Here is a 15,274-nt window from a genome sequence, read left to right as displayed (position 1 = left end):
TGTGAGCGGTATAGGGCAGAATCGACTACACGTACGTGTTCGTGAGAGTCTCAGCTTTCCATAGAGGGGTCATAGAAGTTCCTAGCTCCAACCATTCAGTCTCTACAGATATTTTTGTTAGAAGGGTTTAAGCCCGACACTCCAAACTTAGGGTTAGTACCAATGCTCCACGTTTTTTCAAAGGTCCAACACACCTGCTCCTCGTTAGTATAGTGGTGAGTATCCCCGCCTGTCACGCGGGAGACCGGGGTTCAATTCCCCGACGGGGAGAAAGGACTGCTTTTTTTTAGGGTGAACAATGTTGCTGAGCCCACAAAGTGGAAAATATTCTTTGGAAAAAAGCTTTATGATACGATTGCCAGCCTTTGGGGTTAACTCAGGTTTCCAAGGCATTGGTTGTTCAGTGGTAGAATTCTCGCCTGCCACGCGGGAGGCCCGGGTTCGATTCCCGGCCAATGCAAGAAGTTTTGAACATGTCATTTCGACACTTTGTGCAAGGCTTTAGTTGTTAAATGGGAAAGAGTAACCAACTTGTCAGCGACAACTGTCTTGAGTTTGGCATTTGTGACAATGTCCTGGGATTTCCCACAAACGCCTCACCTTCTAACTAGTATTGTGTGGCTTGTGAGCGGTATAGGGCAGAATCGACTACACGTACGTGTTCGTGAGAGTCTCAGCTTTCCATAGAGGGGTCATAGAAGTTCCTAGCTCCAACCATTCAGTCTCTACAGATATTTTTGTTAGAAGGGTTTAAGCCCGACACTCCAAACTTAGGGTTAGTACCAATGCTCCACGTTTTTTCAAAGGTCCAACACACCTGCTCCTCGTTAGTATAGTGGTGAGTATCCCCGCCTGTCACGCGGGAGACCGGGGTTCAATTCCCCGACGGGGAGAAAGGACTGCTTTTTTTTAGGGTGAACAATGTTGCTGAGCCCACAAAGTGGAAAATATTCTTTGGAAAAAAGCTTTATGATACGATTGCCAGCCTTTGGGGTTAACTCAGGTTTCCAAGGCATTGGTTGTTCAGTGGTAGAATTCTCGCCTGCCACGCGGGAGGCCCGGGTTCGATTCCCGGCCAATGCAAGAAGTTTTGAACATGTCATTTCGACACTTTGTGCAAGGCTTTAGTTGTTAAATGGGAAAGAGTAACCAACTTGTCAGCGACAACTGTCTTGAGTTTGGCATTTGTGACAATGTCCTGGGATTTCCCACAAACGCCTCACCTTCTAACTAGTATTGTGTGGCTTGTGAGCGGTATAGGGCAGAATCGACTACACGTACGTGTTCGTGAGAGTCTCAGCTTTCCATAGAGGGGTCATAGAAGTTCCTAGCTCCAACCATTCAGTCTCTACAGATATTTTTGTTAGAAGGGTTTAAGCCCGACACTCCAAACTTAGGGTTAGTACCAATGCTCCACGTTTTTTCAAAGGTCCAACACACCTGCTCCTCGTTAGTATAGTGGTGAGTATCCCCGCCTGTCACGCGGGAGACCGGGGTTCAATTCCCCGACGGGGAGAAAGGACTGCTTTTTTTTAGGGTGAACAATGTTGCTGAGCCCACAAAGTGGAAAATATTCTTTGGAAAAAAGCTTTATGATACGATTGCCAGCCTTTGGGGTTAACTCAGGTTTCCAAGGCATTGGTTGTTCAGTGGTAGAATTCTCGCCTGCCACGCGGGAGGCCCGGGTTCGATTCCCGGCCAATGCAGAAGTTTTGAACATGTCATTTCGACACTTTGTGCAAGGCTTTAGTTGTTAAATGGGAAAGAGTAACCAACTTGTCAGCGACAACTGTCTTGAGTTTGGCATTTGTGACAATGTCCTGGGATTTCCCACAAACGCCTCACCTTCTAACTAGTATTGTGTGGCTTGTGAGCGGTATAGGGCAGAATCGACTACACGTACGTGTTCGTGAGAGTCTCAGCTTTCCATAGAGGGGTCATAGAAGTTCCTAGCTCCAACCATTCAGTCTCTACAGATATTTTTGTTAGAAGGGTTTAAGCCCGACACTCCAAACTTAGGGTTAGTACCAATGCTCCACGTTTTTCAAAGGTCCAACACACCTGCTCCTCGTTAGTATAGTGGTGAGTATCCCCGCCTGTCACGCGGGAGACCGGGGTTCAATTCCCCGACGGGGAGAAAGGACTGCTTTTTTTTAGGGTGAACAATGTTGCTGAACAATGTTATGATACGATTGCCAGCCTTTGGGGTTAACTCAGGTTTCCAAGGCATTGGTTGTTCAGTGGTAGAATTCTCGCCTGCCACGCGGGAGGCCCGGGTTCGATTCCCGGCCAATGCAAGAAGTTTTGAACATGTCATTTCGACACTTTGTGCAAGGCTTTAGTTGTTAAATGGGAAAGAGTAACCAACTTGTCAGCGACAACTGTCTTGAGTTTGGCATTTGTGACAATGTCCTGGGATTTCCCACAAACGCCTCACCTTCTAACTAGTATTGTGTGGCTTGTGAGCGGTATAGGGCAGAATCGACTACACGTACGTGTTCGTGAGAGTCTCAGCTTTCCATAGAGGGGTCATAGAAGTTCCTAGCTCCAACCATTCAGTCTCTACAGATATTTTTGTTAGAAGGGTTTAAGCCCGACACTCCAAACTTAGGGTTAGTACCAATGCTCCACGTTTTTCAAAGGTCCAACACACCTGCTCCTCGTTAGTATAGTAGTGGTGAGTATCCCCGCCTGTCACGCGGGAGACCGGGGTTCAATTCCCCGACGGGGAGAAAGGACTGCTTTTTTTTAGGGTGAACAATGTTGCTGAGCCCACAAAGTGGAAAATATTCTTTGGAAAAAAGCTTTATGATACGATTGCCAGCCTTTGGGGTTAACTCAGGTTTCCAAGGCATTGGTTGTTCAGTGGTAGAATTCTCGCCTGCCACGCGGGAGGCCCGGGTTCGATTCCCGGCCAATGCAAGAAGTTTTGAACATGTCATTTCGACACTTTGTGCAAGGCTTTAGTTGTTAAATGGGAAAGAGTAACCAACTTGTCAGCGACAACTGTCTTGAGTTTGGCATTTGTGACAATGTCCTGGGATTTCCCACAAACGCCTCACCTTCTAACTAGTATTGTGTGGCTTGTGAGCGGTATAGGGCAGAATCGACTACACGTACGTGTTCGTGAGAGTCTCAGCTTTCCATAGAGGGGTCATAGAAGTTCCTAGCTCCAACCATTCAGTCTCTACAGATATTTTTGTTAGAAGGGTTTAAGCCCGACACTCCAAACTTAGGGTTAGTACCAATGCTCCACGTTTTTTCAAAGGTCCAACACACCTGCTCCTCGTTAGTATAGTGGTGAGTATCCCCGCCTGTCACGCGGGAGACCGGGTTCAATTCCCCGACGGGGAGAAAGGACTGCTTTTTTTTAGGGTGAACAATGTTGCTGAGCCCACAAAGTGGAAAATATTCTTTGGAAAAAAGCTTTATGATACGATTGCCAGCCTTTGGGGTTAACTCAGGTTTCCAAGGCATTGGTTGTTCAGTGGTAGAATTCTCGCCTGCCACGCGGGAGGCCCGGGTTCGATTCCCGGCCAATGCAAGAAGTTTTGAACATGTCATTTCGACACTTTGTGCAAGGCTTTAGTTGTTAAATGGGAAAGAGTAACCAACTTGTCAGCGACAACTGTCTTGAGTTTGGCATTTGTGACAATGTCCTGGGATTTCCCACAAACCCTCACCTTCTAACTAGTATTGTGTGGCTTGTGAGCGGTATAGGGCAGAATCGACTACACGTACGTGTTCGTGAGAGTCTCAGCTTTCCATAGAGGGGTCATAGAAGTTCCTAGCTCCAACCATTCAGTCTCTACAGATATTTTTGTTAGAAGGGTTTAAGCCCGACACTCCAAACTTAGGGTTAGTACCAATGCTCCACGTTTTTTCAAAGGTCCAACACACCTGCTCCTCGTTAGTATAGTGGTGAGTATCCCCGCCTGTCACGCGGGAGACCGGGTTCAATTCCCCGACGGGGAGAAAGGACTGCTTTTTTTTAGGGTGAACAATGTTGCTGAGCCCACAAAGTGGAAAATATTCTTTGGAAAAAAGCTTTATGATACGATTGCCAGCCTTTGGGGTTAACTCAGGTTTCCAAGGCATTGGTTGTTCAGTGGTAGAATTCTCGCCTGCCACGCGGGAGGCCCGGGTTCGATTCCCGGCCAATGCAAGAAGTTTTGAACATGTCATTTCGACACTTTGTGCAAGGCTTTAGTTGTTAAATGGGAAAGAGTAACCAACTTGTCAGCGACAACTGTCTTGAGTTTGGCATTTGTGACAATGTCCTGGGATTTCCCACAAACGCCTCACCTTCTAACTAGTATTGTGTGGCTTGTGAGCGGTATAGGGCAGAATCGACTACACGTACGTGTTCGTGAGAGTCTCAGCTTTCCATAGAGGGGTCATAGAAGTTCCTAGCTCCAACCATTCAGTCTCTACAGATATTTTTGTTAGAAGGGTTTAAGCCCGACACTCCAAACTTAGGGTTAGTACCAATGCTCCACGTTTTTTCAAAGGTCCAACACACCTGCTCCTCGTTAGTATAGTGGTGAGTATCCCCGCCTGTCACGCGGGAGACCGGGGTTCAATTCCCCGACGGGGAGAAAGGACTGCTTTTTTTTAGGGTGAACAATGTTGCTGAGCCCACAAAGTGGAAAATATTCTTTGGAAAAAAGCTTTATGATACGATTGCCAGCCTTTGGGGTTAACTCAGGTTTCCAAGGCATTGGTTGTTCAGTGGTAGAATTCTCGCCTGCCACGCGGGAGGCCCGGGTTCGATTCCCGGCCAATGCAAGAAGTTTTGAACATGTCATTTCGACACTTTGTGCAAGGCTTTAGTTGTTAAATGGGAAAGAGTAACCAACTTGTCAGCGACAACTGTCTTGAGTTTGGCATTTGTGACAATGTCCTGGGATTTCCCACAAACGCCTCACCTTCTAACTAGTATTGTGTGGCTTGTGAGCGGTATAGGGCAGAATCGACTACACGTACGTGTTCGTGAGAGTCTCAGCTTTCCATAGAGGGGTCATAGAAGTTCCTAGCTCCAACCATTCAGTCTCTACAGATATTTTTGTTAGAAGGGTTTAAGCCCGACACTCCAAACTTAGGGTTAGTACCAATGCTCCACGTTTTTTCAAAGGTCCAACACACCTGCTCCTCGTTAGTATAGTGGTGAGTATCCCCGCCTGTCACGCGGGAGACCGGGGTTCAATTCCCCGACGGGGAGAAAGGACTGCTTTTTTTTAGGGTGAACAATGTTGCTGAGCCCACAAAGTGGAAAATATTCTTTGGAAAAAAGCTTTATGATACGATTGCCAGCCTTTGGGGTTAACTCAGGTTTCCAAGGCATTGGTTGTTCAGTGGTAGAATTCTCGCCTGCCACGCGGGAGGCCCGGGTTCGATTCCCGGCCAATGCAAGAAGTTTTGAACATGTCATTTCGACACTTTGTGCAAGGCTTTAGTTGTTAAATGGGAAAGAGTAACCAACTTGTCAGCGACAACTGTCTTGAGTTTGGCATTTGTGACAATGTCCTGGGATTTCCCACAAACGCCTCACCTTCTAACTAGTATTGTGTGGCTTGTGAGCGGTATAGGGCAGAATCGACTACACGTACGTGTTCGTGAGAGTCTCAGCTTTCCATAGAGGGGTCATAGAAGTTCCTAGCTCCAACCATTCAGTCTCTACAGATATTTTTGTTAGAAGGGTTTAAGCCCGACACTCCAAACTTAGGGTTAGTACCAATGCTCCACGTTTTTTCAAAGGTCCAACACACCTGCTCCTCGTTAGTATAGTGGTGAGTATCCCCGCCTGTCACGCGGGAGACCGGGGTTCAATTCCCCGACGGGGAGAAAGGACTGCTTTTTTTTAGGGTGAACAATGTTGCTGAGCCCACAAAGTGGAAAATATTCTTTGGAAAAAAGCTTTATGATACGATTGCCAGCCTTTGGGGTTAACTCAGGTTTCCAAGGCATTGGTTGTTCAGTGGTAGAATTCTCGCCTGCCACGCGGGAGGCCCGGGTTCGATTCCCGGCCAATGCAAGAAGTTTTGAACATGTCATTTCGACACTTTGTGCAAGGCTTTAGTTGTTAAATGGGAAAGAGTAACCAACTTGTCAGCGACAACTGTCTTGAGTTTGGCATTTGTGACAATGTCCTGGGATTTCCCACAAACGCCTCACCTTCTAACTAGTATTGTGTGGCTTGTGAGCGGTATAGGGCAGAATCGACTACACGTACGTGTTCGTGAGAGTCTCAGCTTTCCATAGAGGGGTCATAGAAGTTCCTAGCTCCAACCATTCAGTCTCTACAGATATTTTTGTTAGAAGGGTTTAAGCCCGACACTCCAAACTTAGGGTTAGTACCAATGCTCCACGTTTTTTCAAAGGTCCAACACACCTGCTCCTCGTTAGTATAGTGGTGAGTATCCCCGCCTGTCACGCGGGAGACCGGGGTTCAATTCCCCGACGGGGAGAAAGGACTGCTTTTTTTTAGGGTGAACAATGTTGCTGAGCCCACAAAGTGGAAAATATTCTTTGGAAAAAAGCTTTATGATACGATTGCCAGCCTTTGGGGTTAACTCAGGTTTCCAAGGCATTGGTTGTTCAGTGGTAGAATTCTCGCCTGCCACGCGGGAGGCCCGGGTTCGATTCCCGGCCAATGCAAGAAGTTTTGAACATGTCATTTCGACACTTTGTGCAAGGCTTTAGTTGTTAAATGGGAAAGAGTAACCAACTTGTCAGCGACAACTGTCTTGAGTTTGGCATTTGTGACAATGTCCTGGGATTTCCCACAAACGCCTCACCTTCTAACTAGTATTGTGTGGCTTGTGAGCGGTATAGGGCAGAATCGACTACACGTACGTGTTCGTGAGAGTCTCAGCTTTCCATAGAGGGGTCATAGAAGTTCCTAGCTCCAACCATTCAGTCTCTACAGATATTTTTGTTAGAAGGGTTTAAGCCCGACACTCCAAACTTAGGGTTAGTACCAATGCTCCACGTTTTTTCAAAGGTCCAACACACCTGCTCCTCGTTAGTATAGTGGTGAGTATCCCCGCCTGTCACGCGGGAGACCGGGGTTCAATTCCCCGACGGGGAGAAAGGACTGCTTTTTTTTAGGGTGAACAATGTTGCTGAGCCCACAAAGTGGAAAATATTCTTTGGAAAAAAGCTTTATGATACGATTGCCAGCCTTTGGGGTTAACTCAGGTTTCCAAGGCATTGGTTGTTCAGTGGTAGAATTCTCGCCTGCCACGCGGGAGGCCCGGGTTCGATTCCCGGCCAATGCAAGAAGTTTTGAACATGTCATTTCGACACTTTGTGCAAGGCTTTAGTTGTTAAATGGGAAAGAGTAACCAACTTGTCAGCGACAACTGTCTTGAGTTTGGCATTTGTGACAATGTCCTGGGATTTCCCACAAACGCCTCACCTTCTAACTAGTATTGTGTGGCTTGTGAGCGGTATAGGGCAGAATCGACTACACGTACGTGTTCGTGAGAGTCTCAGCTTTCCATAGAGGGGTCATAGAAGTTCCTAGCTCCAACCATTCAGTCTCTACAGATATTTTTGTTAGAAGGGTTTAAGCCCGACACTCCAAACTTAGGGTTAGTACCAATGCTCCACGTTTTTTCAAAGGTCCAACACACCTGCTCCTCGTTAGTATAGTGGTGAGTATCCCCCTGTCACGGGAGACCGGGGTTCAATTCCCCGACGGGGAGAAAGGACTGCTTTTTTTTAGGGTGAACAATGTTGCTGAGCCCACAAAGTGGAAAATATTCTTTGGAAAAAAGCTTTATGATACGATTGCCAGCCTTTGGGGTTAACTCAGGTTTCCAAGGCATTGGTTGTTCAGTGGTAGAATTCTCGCCTGCCACGCGGGAGGCCCGGGTTCGATTCCCGGCCAATGCAAGAAGTTTTGAACATGTCATTTCGACACTTTGTGCAAGGCTTTAGTTGTTAAATGGGAAAGAGTAACCAACTTGTCAGCGACAACTGTCTTGAGTTTGGCATTTGTGACAATGTCCTGGGATTTCCCACAAACGCCTCACCTTCTAACTAGTATTGTGTGGCTTGTGAGCGGTATAGGGCAGAATCGACTACACGTACGTGTTCGTGAGAGTCTCAGCTTTCCATAGAGGGGTCATAGAAGTTCCTAGCTCCAACCATTCAGTCTCTACAGATATTTTTGTTAGAAGGGTTTAAGCCCGACACTCCAAACTTAGGGTTAGTACCAATGCTCCACGTTTTTTCAAAGGTCCAACACACCTGCTCCTCGTTAGTATAGTGGTGAGTATCCCCGCCTGTCACGCGGGAGACCGGGGTTCAATTCCCCGACGGGGAGAAAGGACTGCTTTTTTTTAGGGTGAACAATGTTGCTGAGCCCACAAAGTGGAAAATATTCTTTGGAAAAAAGCTTTATGATACGATTGCCAGCCTTTGGGGTTAACTCAGGTTTCCAAGGCATTGGTTGTTCAGTGGTAGAATTCTCGCCTGCCACGCGGGAGGCCCGGGTTCGATTCCCGGCCAATGCAAGAAGTTTTGAACATGTCATTTCGACACTTTGTGCAAGGCTTTAGTTGTTAAATGGGAAAGAGTAACCAACTTGTCAGCGACAACTGTCTTGAGTTTGGCATTTGTGACAATGTCCTGGGATTTCCCACAAACGCCTCACCTTCTAACTAGTATTGTGTGGCTTGTGAGCGGTATAGGGCAGAATCGACTACACGTACGTGTTCGTGAGAGTCTCAGCTTTCCATAGAGGGGTCATAGAAGTTCCTAGCTCCAACCATTCAGTCTCTACAGATATTTTTGTTAGAAGGGTTTAAGCCCGACACTCCAAACTTAGGGTTAGTACCAATGCTCCACGTTTTTTCAAAGGTCCAACACACCTGCTCCTCGTTAGTATAGTGGTGAGTATCCCCGCCTGTCACGCGGGAGACCGGGGTTCAATTCCCCGACGGGGAGAAAGGACTGCTTTTTTTTAGGGTGAACAATGTTGCTGAGCCCACAAAGTGGAAAATATTCTTTGGAAAAAAGCTTTATGATACGATTGCCAGCCTTTGGGGTTAACTCAGGTTTCCAAGGCATTGGTTGTTCAGTGGTAGAATTCTCGCCTGCCACGCGGGAGGCCCGGGTTCGATTCCCGGCCAATGCAAGAAGTTTTGAACATGTCATTTCGACACTTTGTGCAAGGCTTTAGTTGTTAAATGGGAAAGAGTAACCAACTTGTCAGCGACAACTGTCTTGAGTTTGGCATTTGTGACAATGTCCTGGGATTTCCCACAAACGCCTCACCTTCTAACTAGTATTGTGTGGCTTGTGAGCGGTATAGGGCAGAATCGACTACACGTACGTGTTCGTGAGAGTCTCAGCTTTCCATAGAGGGGTCATAGAAGTTCCTAGCTCCAACCATTCAGTCTCTACAGATATTTTTGTTAGAAGGGTTTAAGCCCGACACTCCAAACTTAGGGTTAGTACCAATGCTCCACGTTTTTTCAAAGGTCCAACACACCTGCTCCTCGTTAGTATAGTGGTGAGTATCCCCGCCTGTCACGCGGGAGACCGGGGTTCAATTCCCCGACGGGGAGAAAGGACTGCTTTTTTTTAGGGTGAACAATGTTGCTGAGCCCACAAAGTGGAAAATATTCTTTGGAAAAAAGCTTTATGATACGATTGCCAGCCTTTGGGGTTAACTCAGGTTTCCAAGGCATTGGTTGTTCAGTGGTAGAATTCTCGCCTGCCACGCGGGAGGCCCGGGTTCGATTCCCGGCCAATGCAAGAAGTTTTGAACATGTCATTTCGACACTTTGTGCAAGGCTTTAGTTGTTAAATGGGAAAGAGTAACCAACTTGTCAGCGACAACTGTCTTGAGTTTGGCATTTGTGACAATGTCCTGGGATTTCCCACAAACGCCTCACCTTCTAACTAGTATTGTGTGGCTTGTGAGCGGTATAGGGCAGAATCGACTACACGTACGTGTTCGTGAGAGTCTCAGCTTTCCATAGAGGGGTCATAGAAGTTCCTAGCTCCAACCATTCAGTCTCTACAGATATTTTTGTTAGAAGGGTTTAAGCCCGACACTCCAAACTTAGGGTTAGTACCAATGCTCCACGTTTTTTCAAAGGTCCAACACACCTGCTCCTCGTTAGTATAGTGGTGAGTATCCCCGCCTGTCACGCGGGAGACCGGGGTTCAATTCCCCGACGGGGAGAAAGGACTGCTTTTTTTTAGGGTGAACAATGTTGCTGAGCCCACAAAGTGGAAAATATTCTTTGGAAAAAAGCTTTATGATACGATTGCCAGCCTTTGGGGTTAACTCAGGTTTCCAAGGCATTGGTTGTTCAGTGGTAGAATTCTCGCCTGCCACGCGGGAGGCCCGGGTTCGATTCCCGGCCAATGCAAGAAGTTTTGAACATGTCATTTCGACACTTTGTGCAAGGCTTTAGTTGTTAAATGGGAAAGAGTAACCAACTTGTCAGCGACAACTGTCTTGAGTTTGGCATTTGTGACAATGTCCTGGGATTTCCCACAAACGCCTCACCTTCTAACTAGTATTGTGTGGCTTGTGAGCGGTATAGGGCAGAATCGACTACACGTACGTGTTCGTGAGAGTCTCAGCTTTCCATAGAGGGGTCATAGAAGTTCCTAGCTCCAACCATTCAGTCTCTACAGATATTTTTGTTAGAAGGGTTTAAGCCCGACACTCCAAACTTAGGGTTAGTACCAATGCTCCACGTTTTTTCAAAGGTCCAACACACCTGCTCCTCGTTAGTATAGTGGTGAGTATCCCCGCCTGTCACGCGGGAGACCGGGTTCAATTCCCCGACGGGGAGAAAGGACTGCTTTTTTTTAGGGTGAACAATGTTGCTGAGCCCACAAAGTGGAAAATATTCTTTGGAAAAAAGCTTTATGATACGATTGCCAGCCTTTGGGGTTAACTCAGGTTTCCAAGGCATTGGTTGTTCAGTGGTAGAATTCTCGCCTGCCACGCGGGAGGCCCGGGTTCGATTCCCGGCCAATGCAAGAAGTTTTGAACATGTCATTTCGACACTTTGTGCAAGGCTTTAGTTGTTAAATGGGAAAGAGTAACCAACTTGTCAGCGACAACTGTCTTGAGTTTGGCATTTGTGACAATGTCCTGGGATTTCCCACAAACGCCTCACCTTCTAACTAGTATTGTGTGGCTTGTGAGCGGTATAGGGCAGAATCGACTACACGTACGTGTTCGTGAGAGTCTCAGCTTTCCATAGAGGGGTCATAGAAGTTCCTAGCTCCAACCATTCAGTCTCTACAGATATTTTTGTTAGAAGGGTTTAAGCCCGACACTCCAAACTTAGGGTTAGTACCAATGCTCCACGTTTTTTCAAAGGTCCAACACACCTGCTCCTCGTTAGTATAGTGGTGAGTATCCCCGCCTGTCACGCGGGAGACCGGGGTTCAATTCCCCGACGGGGAGAAAGGACTGCTTTTTTTTAGGGTGAACAATGTTGCTGAGCCCACAAAGTGGAAAATATTCTTTGGAAAAAAGCTTTATGATACGATTGCCAGCCTTTGGGGTTAACTCAGGTTTCCAAGGCATTGGTTGTTCAGTGGTAGAATTCTCGCCTGCCACGCGGGAGGCCCGGGTTCGATTCCCGGCCAATGCAAGAAGTTTTGAACATGTCATTTCGACACTTTGTGCAAGGCTTTAGTTTAGTTGTAAATGGGAAAGAGTAACCAACTTGTCAGCGACAACTGTCTTGAGTTTGGCATTTGTGACAATGTCCTGGGATTTCCCACAAACGCCTCACCTTCTAACTAGTATTGTGTGGCTTGTGAGCGGTATAGGGCAGAATCGACTACACGTACGTGTTCGTGAGAGTCTCAGCTTTCCATAGAGGGGTCATAGAAGTTCCTAGCTCCAACCATTCAGTCTCTACAGATATTTTTGTTAGAAGGGTTTAAGCCCGACACTCCAAACTTAGGGTTAGTACCAATGCTCCACGTTTTTTCAAAGGTCCAACACACCTGCTCCTCGTTAGTATAGTGGTGAGTATCCCCGCCTGTCACGCGGGAGACCGGGGTTCAATTCCCCGACGGGGAGAAAGGACTGCTTTTTTTTAGGGTGAACAATGTTGCTGAGCCCACAAAGTGGAAAATATTCTTTGGAAAAAAGCTTTATGATACGATTGCCAGCCTTTGGGGTTAACTCAGGTTTCCAAGGCATTGGTTGTTCAGTGGTAGAATTCTCGCCTGCCACGCGGGAGGCCCGGGTTCGATTCCCGGCCAATGCAAGAAGTTTTGAACATGTCATTTCGACACTTTGTGCAAGGCTTTAGTTGTTAAATGGGAAAGAGTAACCAACTTGTCAGCGACAACTGTCTTGAGTTTGGCATTTGTGACAATGTCCTGGGATTTCCCACAAACGCCTCACCTTCTAACTAGTATTGTGTGGCTTGTGAGCGGTATAGGGCAGAATCGACTACACGTACGTGTTCGTGAGAGTCTCAGCTTTCCATAGAGGGGTCATAGAAGTTCCTAGCTCCAACCATTCAGTCTCTACAGATATTTTTGTTAGAAGGGTTTAAGCCCGACACTCCAAACTTAGGGTTAGTACCAATGCTCCACGTTTTTTCAAAGGTCCAACACACCTGCTCCTCGTTAGTATAGTGGTGAGTATCCCCGCCTGTCACGCGGGAGACCGGGGTTCAATTCCCCGACGGGGAGAAAGGACTGCTTTTTTTTAGGGTGAACAATGTTGCTGAGCCCACAAAGTGGAAAATATTCTTTGGAAAAAAGCTTTATGATACGATTGCCAGCCTTTGGGGTTAACTCAGGTTTCCAAGGCATTGGTTGTTCAGTGGTAGAATTCTCGCCTGCCACGCGGGAGGCCCGGGTTCGATTCCCGGCCAATGCAAGAAGTTTTGAACATGTCATTTCGACACTTTGTGCAAGGCTTTAGTTGTTAAATGGGAAAGAGTAACCAACTTGTCAGCGACAACTGTCTTGAGTTTGGCATTTGTGACAATGTCCTGGGATTTCCCACAAACGCCTCACCTTCTAACTAGTATTGTGTGGCTTGTGAGCGGTATAGGGCAGAATCGACTACACGTACGTGTTCGTGAGAGTCTCAGCTTTCCATAGAGGGGTCATAGAAGTTCCTAGCTCCAACCATTCAGTCTCTACAGATATTTTTGTTAGAAGGGTTTAAGCCCGACACTCCAAACTTAGGGTTAGTACCAATGCTCCACGTTTTTTCAAAGGTCCAACACACCTGCTCCTCGTTAGTATAGTGGTGAGTATCCCCGCCTGTCACGCGGGAGACCGGGGTTCAATTCCCCGACGGGGAGAAAGGACTGCTTTTTTTTAGGGTGAACAATGTTGCTGAGCCCACAAAGTGGAAAATATTCTTTGGAAAAAAGCTTTATGATACGATTGCCAGCCTTTGGGGTTAACTCAGGTTTCCAAGGCATTGGTTGTTCAGTGGTAGAATTCTCGCCTGCCACGCGGGAGGCCCGGGTTCGATTCCCGGCCAATGCAAGAAGTTTTGAACATGTCATTTCGACACTTTGTGCAAGGCTTTAGTTGTTAAATGGGAAAGAGTAACCAACTTGTCAGCGACAACTGTCTTGAGTTTGGCATTTGTGACAATGTCCTGGGATTTCCCACAAACGCCTCACCTTCTAACTAGTATTGTGTGGCTTGTGAGCGGTATAGGGCAGAATCGACTACACGTACGTGTTCGTGAGAGTCTCAGCTTTCCATAGAGGGGTCATAGAAGTTCCTAGCTCCAACCATTCAGTCTCTACAGATATTTTTGTTAGAAGGGTTTAAGCCCGACACTCCAAACTTAGGGTTAGTACCAATGCTCCACGTTTTTTCAAAGGTCCAACACACCTGCTCCTCGTTAGTATAGTGGTGAGTATCCCCGCCTGTCACGCGGGAGACCGGGGTTCAATTCCCCGACGGGGAGAAAGGACTGCTTTTTTTTAGGGTGAACAATGTTGCTGAGCCCACAAAGTGGAAAATATTCTTTGGAAAAAAGCTTTATGATACGATTGCCAGCCTTTGGGGTTAACTCAGGTTTCCAAGGCATTGGTTGTTCAGTGGTAGAATTCTCGCCTGCCACGCGGGAGGCCCGGGTTCGATTCCCGGCCAATGCAAGAAGTTTTGAACATGTCATTTCGACACTTTGTGCAAGGCTTTAGTTGTTAAATGGGAAAGAGTAACCAACTTGTCAGCGACAACTGTCTTGAGTTTGGCATTTGTGACAATGTCCTGGGATTTCCCACAAACGCCTCACCTTCTAACTAGTATTGTGTGGCTTGTGAGCGGTATAGGGCAGAATCGACTACACGTACGTGTTCGTGAGAGTCTCAGCTTTCCATAGAGGGGTCATAGAAGTTCCTAGCTCCAACCATTCAGTCTCTACAGATATTTTTGTTAGAAGGGTTTAAGCCCGACACTCCAAACTTAGGGTTAGTACCAATGCTCCACGTTTTTTCAAAGGTCCAACACACCTGCTCCTCGTTAGTATAGTGGTGAGTATCCCCGCCTGTCACGCGGGAGACCGGGGTTCAATTCCCCGACGGGGAGAAAGGACTGCTTTTTTTTTTAGGGTGAACAATGTTGCTGAGCCCACAAAGTGGAAAATATTCTTTGGAAAAAAGCTTTATGATACGATTGCCAGCCTTTGGGGTTAACTCAGGTTTCCAAGGCATTGGTTGTTCAGTGGTAGAATTCTCGCCTGCCACGCGGGAGGCCCGGGTTCGATTCCCGGCCAATGCAAGAAGTTTTGAACATGTCATTTCGACACTTTGTGCAAGGCTTTAGTTGTTAAATGGGAAAGAGTAACCAACTTGTCAGCGACAACTGTCTTGAGTTTGGCATTTGTGACAATGTCCTGGGATTTCCCACAAACGCCTCACCTTCTAACTAGTATTGTGTGGCTTGTGAGCGGTATAGGGCAGAATCGACTACACGTACGTGTTCGTGAGAGTCTCAGCTTTCCATAGAGGGGTCATAGAAGTTCCTAGCTCCAACCATTCAGTCTCTACAGATATTTTTGTTAGAAGGGTTTAAGCCCGACACTCCAAACTTAGGGTTAGTACCAATGCTCCACGTTTTTTCAAAGGTCCAACACACCTGCTCCTCGTTAGTATAGTGGTGAGTATCCCCGCCTGTCACGCGGGAGACCGGGGTTCAATTCCCCGACGGGGAGAAAGGACTGCTTTTTTTTAGGGTGAACAATGTTGCTGAGCCCACAAAGTGGAAAATATTCTTTGGAAAAAAGCTTTATGATACG

The 15,274-nt window shown here is 47.0% G+C and overlaps 45 non-coding genes across 45 annotated transcripts; all 45 read left to right on the top strand.

The window, feature by feature from the left end:
* The first annotated feature begins 198 nt into the window (after positions 1-198).
* Positions 199-270, top strand: trnad-guc. The gene has a single exon. It is a non-coding gene; the product is annotated as a tRNA-Asp (tRNA).
* Positions 271-389: 119 nt separating this feature from the next.
* On the top strand, positions 390-460 carry trnag-gcc. Its single transcript has one exon. It is a non-coding gene; the product is annotated as a tRNA-Gly (tRNA).
* Positions 461-821: 361 nt separating this feature from the next.
* On the top strand, positions 822-893 carry trnad-guc. Its single transcript has one exon. It is a non-coding gene; the product is annotated as a tRNA-Asp (tRNA).
* A 119-nt stretch (positions 894-1,012) lies between these two features.
* Positions 1,013-1,083, top strand: trnag-gcc. Its single transcript has one exon. It is a non-coding gene; the product is annotated as a tRNA-Gly (tRNA).
* A 361-nt stretch (positions 1,084-1,444) lies between these two features.
* trnad-guc lies at positions 1,445-1,516 on the top strand. The gene has a single exon. It is a non-coding gene; the product is annotated as a tRNA-Asp (tRNA).
* A 119-nt stretch (positions 1,517-1,635) lies between these two features.
* On the top strand, positions 1,636-1,706 carry trnag-gcc. Its single transcript has one exon. It is a non-coding gene; the product is annotated as a tRNA-Gly (tRNA).
* A 359-nt stretch (positions 1,707-2,065) lies between these two features.
* On the top strand, positions 2,066-2,137 carry trnad-guc. The gene has a single exon. It is a non-coding gene; the product is annotated as a tRNA-Asp (tRNA).
* Positions 2,138-2,226: 89 nt separating this feature from the next.
* On the top strand, positions 2,227-2,297 carry trnag-gcc. The gene has a single exon. It is a non-coding gene; the product is annotated as a tRNA-Gly (tRNA).
* Positions 2,298-2,657: 360 nt separating this feature from the next.
* Positions 2,658-2,732, top strand: trnad-guc. The gene has a single exon. It is a non-coding gene; the product is annotated as a tRNA-Asp (tRNA).
* Positions 2,733-2,851: 119 nt separating this feature from the next.
* On the top strand, positions 2,852-2,922 carry trnag-gcc. Its single transcript has one exon. It is a non-coding gene; the product is annotated as a tRNA-Gly (tRNA).
* A 551-nt stretch (positions 2,923-3,473) lies between these two features.
* trnag-gcc lies at positions 3,474-3,544 on the top strand. Its single transcript has one exon. It is a non-coding gene; the product is annotated as a tRNA-Gly (tRNA).
* Positions 3,545-4,094: 550 nt separating this feature from the next.
* Positions 4,095-4,165, top strand: trnag-gcc. Its single transcript has one exon. It is a non-coding gene; the product is annotated as a tRNA-Gly (tRNA).
* Positions 4,166-4,526: 361 nt separating this feature from the next.
* trnad-guc lies at positions 4,527-4,598 on the top strand. Its single transcript has one exon. It is a non-coding gene; the product is annotated as a tRNA-Asp (tRNA).
* A 119-nt stretch (positions 4,599-4,717) lies between these two features.
* Positions 4,718-4,788, top strand: trnag-gcc. The gene has a single exon. It is a non-coding gene; the product is annotated as a tRNA-Gly (tRNA).
* Positions 4,789-5,149: 361 nt separating this feature from the next.
* trnad-guc lies at positions 5,150-5,221 on the top strand. Its single transcript has one exon. It is a non-coding gene; the product is annotated as a tRNA-Asp (tRNA).
* Positions 5,222-5,340: 119 nt separating this feature from the next.
* On the top strand, positions 5,341-5,411 carry trnag-gcc. Its single transcript has one exon. It is a non-coding gene; the product is annotated as a tRNA-Gly (tRNA).
* Positions 5,412-5,772: 361 nt separating this feature from the next.
* Positions 5,773-5,844, top strand: trnad-guc. The gene has a single exon. It is a non-coding gene; the product is annotated as a tRNA-Asp (tRNA).
* Positions 5,845-5,963: 119 nt separating this feature from the next.
* trnag-gcc lies at positions 5,964-6,034 on the top strand. Its single transcript has one exon. It is a non-coding gene; the product is annotated as a tRNA-Gly (tRNA).
* A 361-nt stretch (positions 6,035-6,395) lies between these two features.
* Positions 6,396-6,467, top strand: trnad-guc. The gene has a single exon. It is a non-coding gene; the product is annotated as a tRNA-Asp (tRNA).
* Positions 6,468-6,586: 119 nt separating this feature from the next.
* trnag-gcc lies at positions 6,587-6,657 on the top strand. Its single transcript has one exon. It is a non-coding gene; the product is annotated as a tRNA-Gly (tRNA).
* A 361-nt stretch (positions 6,658-7,018) lies between these two features.
* Positions 7,019-7,090, top strand: trnad-guc. The gene has a single exon. It is a non-coding gene; the product is annotated as a tRNA-Asp (tRNA).
* Positions 7,091-7,209: 119 nt separating this feature from the next.
* On the top strand, positions 7,210-7,280 carry trnag-gcc. Its single transcript has one exon. It is a non-coding gene; the product is annotated as a tRNA-Gly (tRNA).
* Positions 7,281-7,828: 548 nt separating this feature from the next.
* On the top strand, positions 7,829-7,899 carry trnag-gcc. The gene has a single exon. It is a non-coding gene; the product is annotated as a tRNA-Gly (tRNA).
* Positions 7,900-8,260: 361 nt separating this feature from the next.
* Positions 8,261-8,332, top strand: trnad-guc. The gene has a single exon. It is a non-coding gene; the product is annotated as a tRNA-Asp (tRNA).
* Positions 8,333-8,451: 119 nt separating this feature from the next.
* On the top strand, positions 8,452-8,522 carry trnag-gcc. The gene has a single exon. It is a non-coding gene; the product is annotated as a tRNA-Gly (tRNA).
* Positions 8,523-8,883: 361 nt separating this feature from the next.
* trnad-guc lies at positions 8,884-8,955 on the top strand. The gene has a single exon. It is a non-coding gene; the product is annotated as a tRNA-Asp (tRNA).
* A 119-nt stretch (positions 8,956-9,074) lies between these two features.
* On the top strand, positions 9,075-9,145 carry trnag-gcc. The gene has a single exon. It is a non-coding gene; the product is annotated as a tRNA-Gly (tRNA).
* Positions 9,146-9,506: 361 nt separating this feature from the next.
* Positions 9,507-9,578, top strand: trnad-guc. The gene has a single exon. It is a non-coding gene; the product is annotated as a tRNA-Asp (tRNA).
* Positions 9,579-9,697: 119 nt separating this feature from the next.
* On the top strand, positions 9,698-9,768 carry trnag-gcc. Its single transcript has one exon. It is a non-coding gene; the product is annotated as a tRNA-Gly (tRNA).
* A 361-nt stretch (positions 9,769-10,129) lies between these two features.
* trnad-guc lies at positions 10,130-10,201 on the top strand. Its single transcript has one exon. It is a non-coding gene; the product is annotated as a tRNA-Asp (tRNA).
* Positions 10,202-10,320: 119 nt separating this feature from the next.
* Positions 10,321-10,391, top strand: trnag-gcc. Its single transcript has one exon. It is a non-coding gene; the product is annotated as a tRNA-Gly (tRNA).
* Positions 10,392-10,942: 551 nt separating this feature from the next.
* trnag-gcc lies at positions 10,943-11,013 on the top strand. Its single transcript has one exon. It is a non-coding gene; the product is annotated as a tRNA-Gly (tRNA).
* A 361-nt stretch (positions 11,014-11,374) lies between these two features.
* On the top strand, positions 11,375-11,446 carry trnad-guc. Its single transcript has one exon. It is a non-coding gene; the product is annotated as a tRNA-Asp (tRNA).
* Positions 11,447-11,565: 119 nt separating this feature from the next.
* On the top strand, positions 11,566-11,636 carry trnag-gcc. Its single transcript has one exon. It is a non-coding gene; the product is annotated as a tRNA-Gly (tRNA).
* A 365-nt stretch (positions 11,637-12,001) lies between these two features.
* On the top strand, positions 12,002-12,073 carry trnad-guc. The gene has a single exon. It is a non-coding gene; the product is annotated as a tRNA-Asp (tRNA).
* Positions 12,074-12,192: 119 nt separating this feature from the next.
* Positions 12,193-12,263, top strand: trnag-gcc. Its single transcript has one exon. It is a non-coding gene; the product is annotated as a tRNA-Gly (tRNA).
* A 361-nt stretch (positions 12,264-12,624) lies between these two features.
* On the top strand, positions 12,625-12,696 carry trnad-guc. The gene has a single exon. It is a non-coding gene; the product is annotated as a tRNA-Asp (tRNA).
* Positions 12,697-12,815: 119 nt separating this feature from the next.
* Positions 12,816-12,886, top strand: trnag-gcc. Its single transcript has one exon. It is a non-coding gene; the product is annotated as a tRNA-Gly (tRNA).
* Positions 12,887-13,247: 361 nt separating this feature from the next.
* Positions 13,248-13,319, top strand: trnad-guc. The gene has a single exon. It is a non-coding gene; the product is annotated as a tRNA-Asp (tRNA).
* Positions 13,320-13,438: 119 nt separating this feature from the next.
* On the top strand, positions 13,439-13,509 carry trnag-gcc. Its single transcript has one exon. It is a non-coding gene; the product is annotated as a tRNA-Gly (tRNA).
* A 361-nt stretch (positions 13,510-13,870) lies between these two features.
* trnad-guc lies at positions 13,871-13,942 on the top strand. Its single transcript has one exon. It is a non-coding gene; the product is annotated as a tRNA-Asp (tRNA).
* A 119-nt stretch (positions 13,943-14,061) lies between these two features.
* Positions 14,062-14,132, top strand: trnag-gcc. Its single transcript has one exon. It is a non-coding gene; the product is annotated as a tRNA-Gly (tRNA).
* A 361-nt stretch (positions 14,133-14,493) lies between these two features.
* Positions 14,494-14,565, top strand: trnad-guc. The gene has a single exon. It is a non-coding gene; the product is annotated as a tRNA-Asp (tRNA).
* Positions 14,566-14,686: 121 nt separating this feature from the next.
* On the top strand, positions 14,687-14,757 carry trnag-gcc. Its single transcript has one exon. It is a non-coding gene; the product is annotated as a tRNA-Gly (tRNA).
* A 361-nt stretch (positions 14,758-15,118) lies between these two features.
* Positions 15,119-15,190, top strand: trnad-guc. The gene has a single exon. It is a non-coding gene; the product is annotated as a tRNA-Asp (tRNA).
* The last annotated feature ends 84 nt before the right edge of the window (positions 15,191-15,274 follow it).

Source organism: Oncorhynchus gorbuscha, linkage group LG11, assembly GCF_021184085.1.
Source record: "Oncorhynchus gorbuscha isolate QuinsamMale2020 ecotype Even-year linkage group LG11, OgorEven_v1.0, whole genome shotgun sequence".
Classification (NCBI taxonomy): Eukaryota; Metazoa; Chordata; class Actinopteri; order Salmoniformes; family Salmonidae; genus Oncorhynchus; species Oncorhynchus gorbuscha.
The sequence above is the reverse complement of the archived record's forward strand: the minus strand, read 5'-3'. Positions and strand labels throughout refer to the sequence as shown.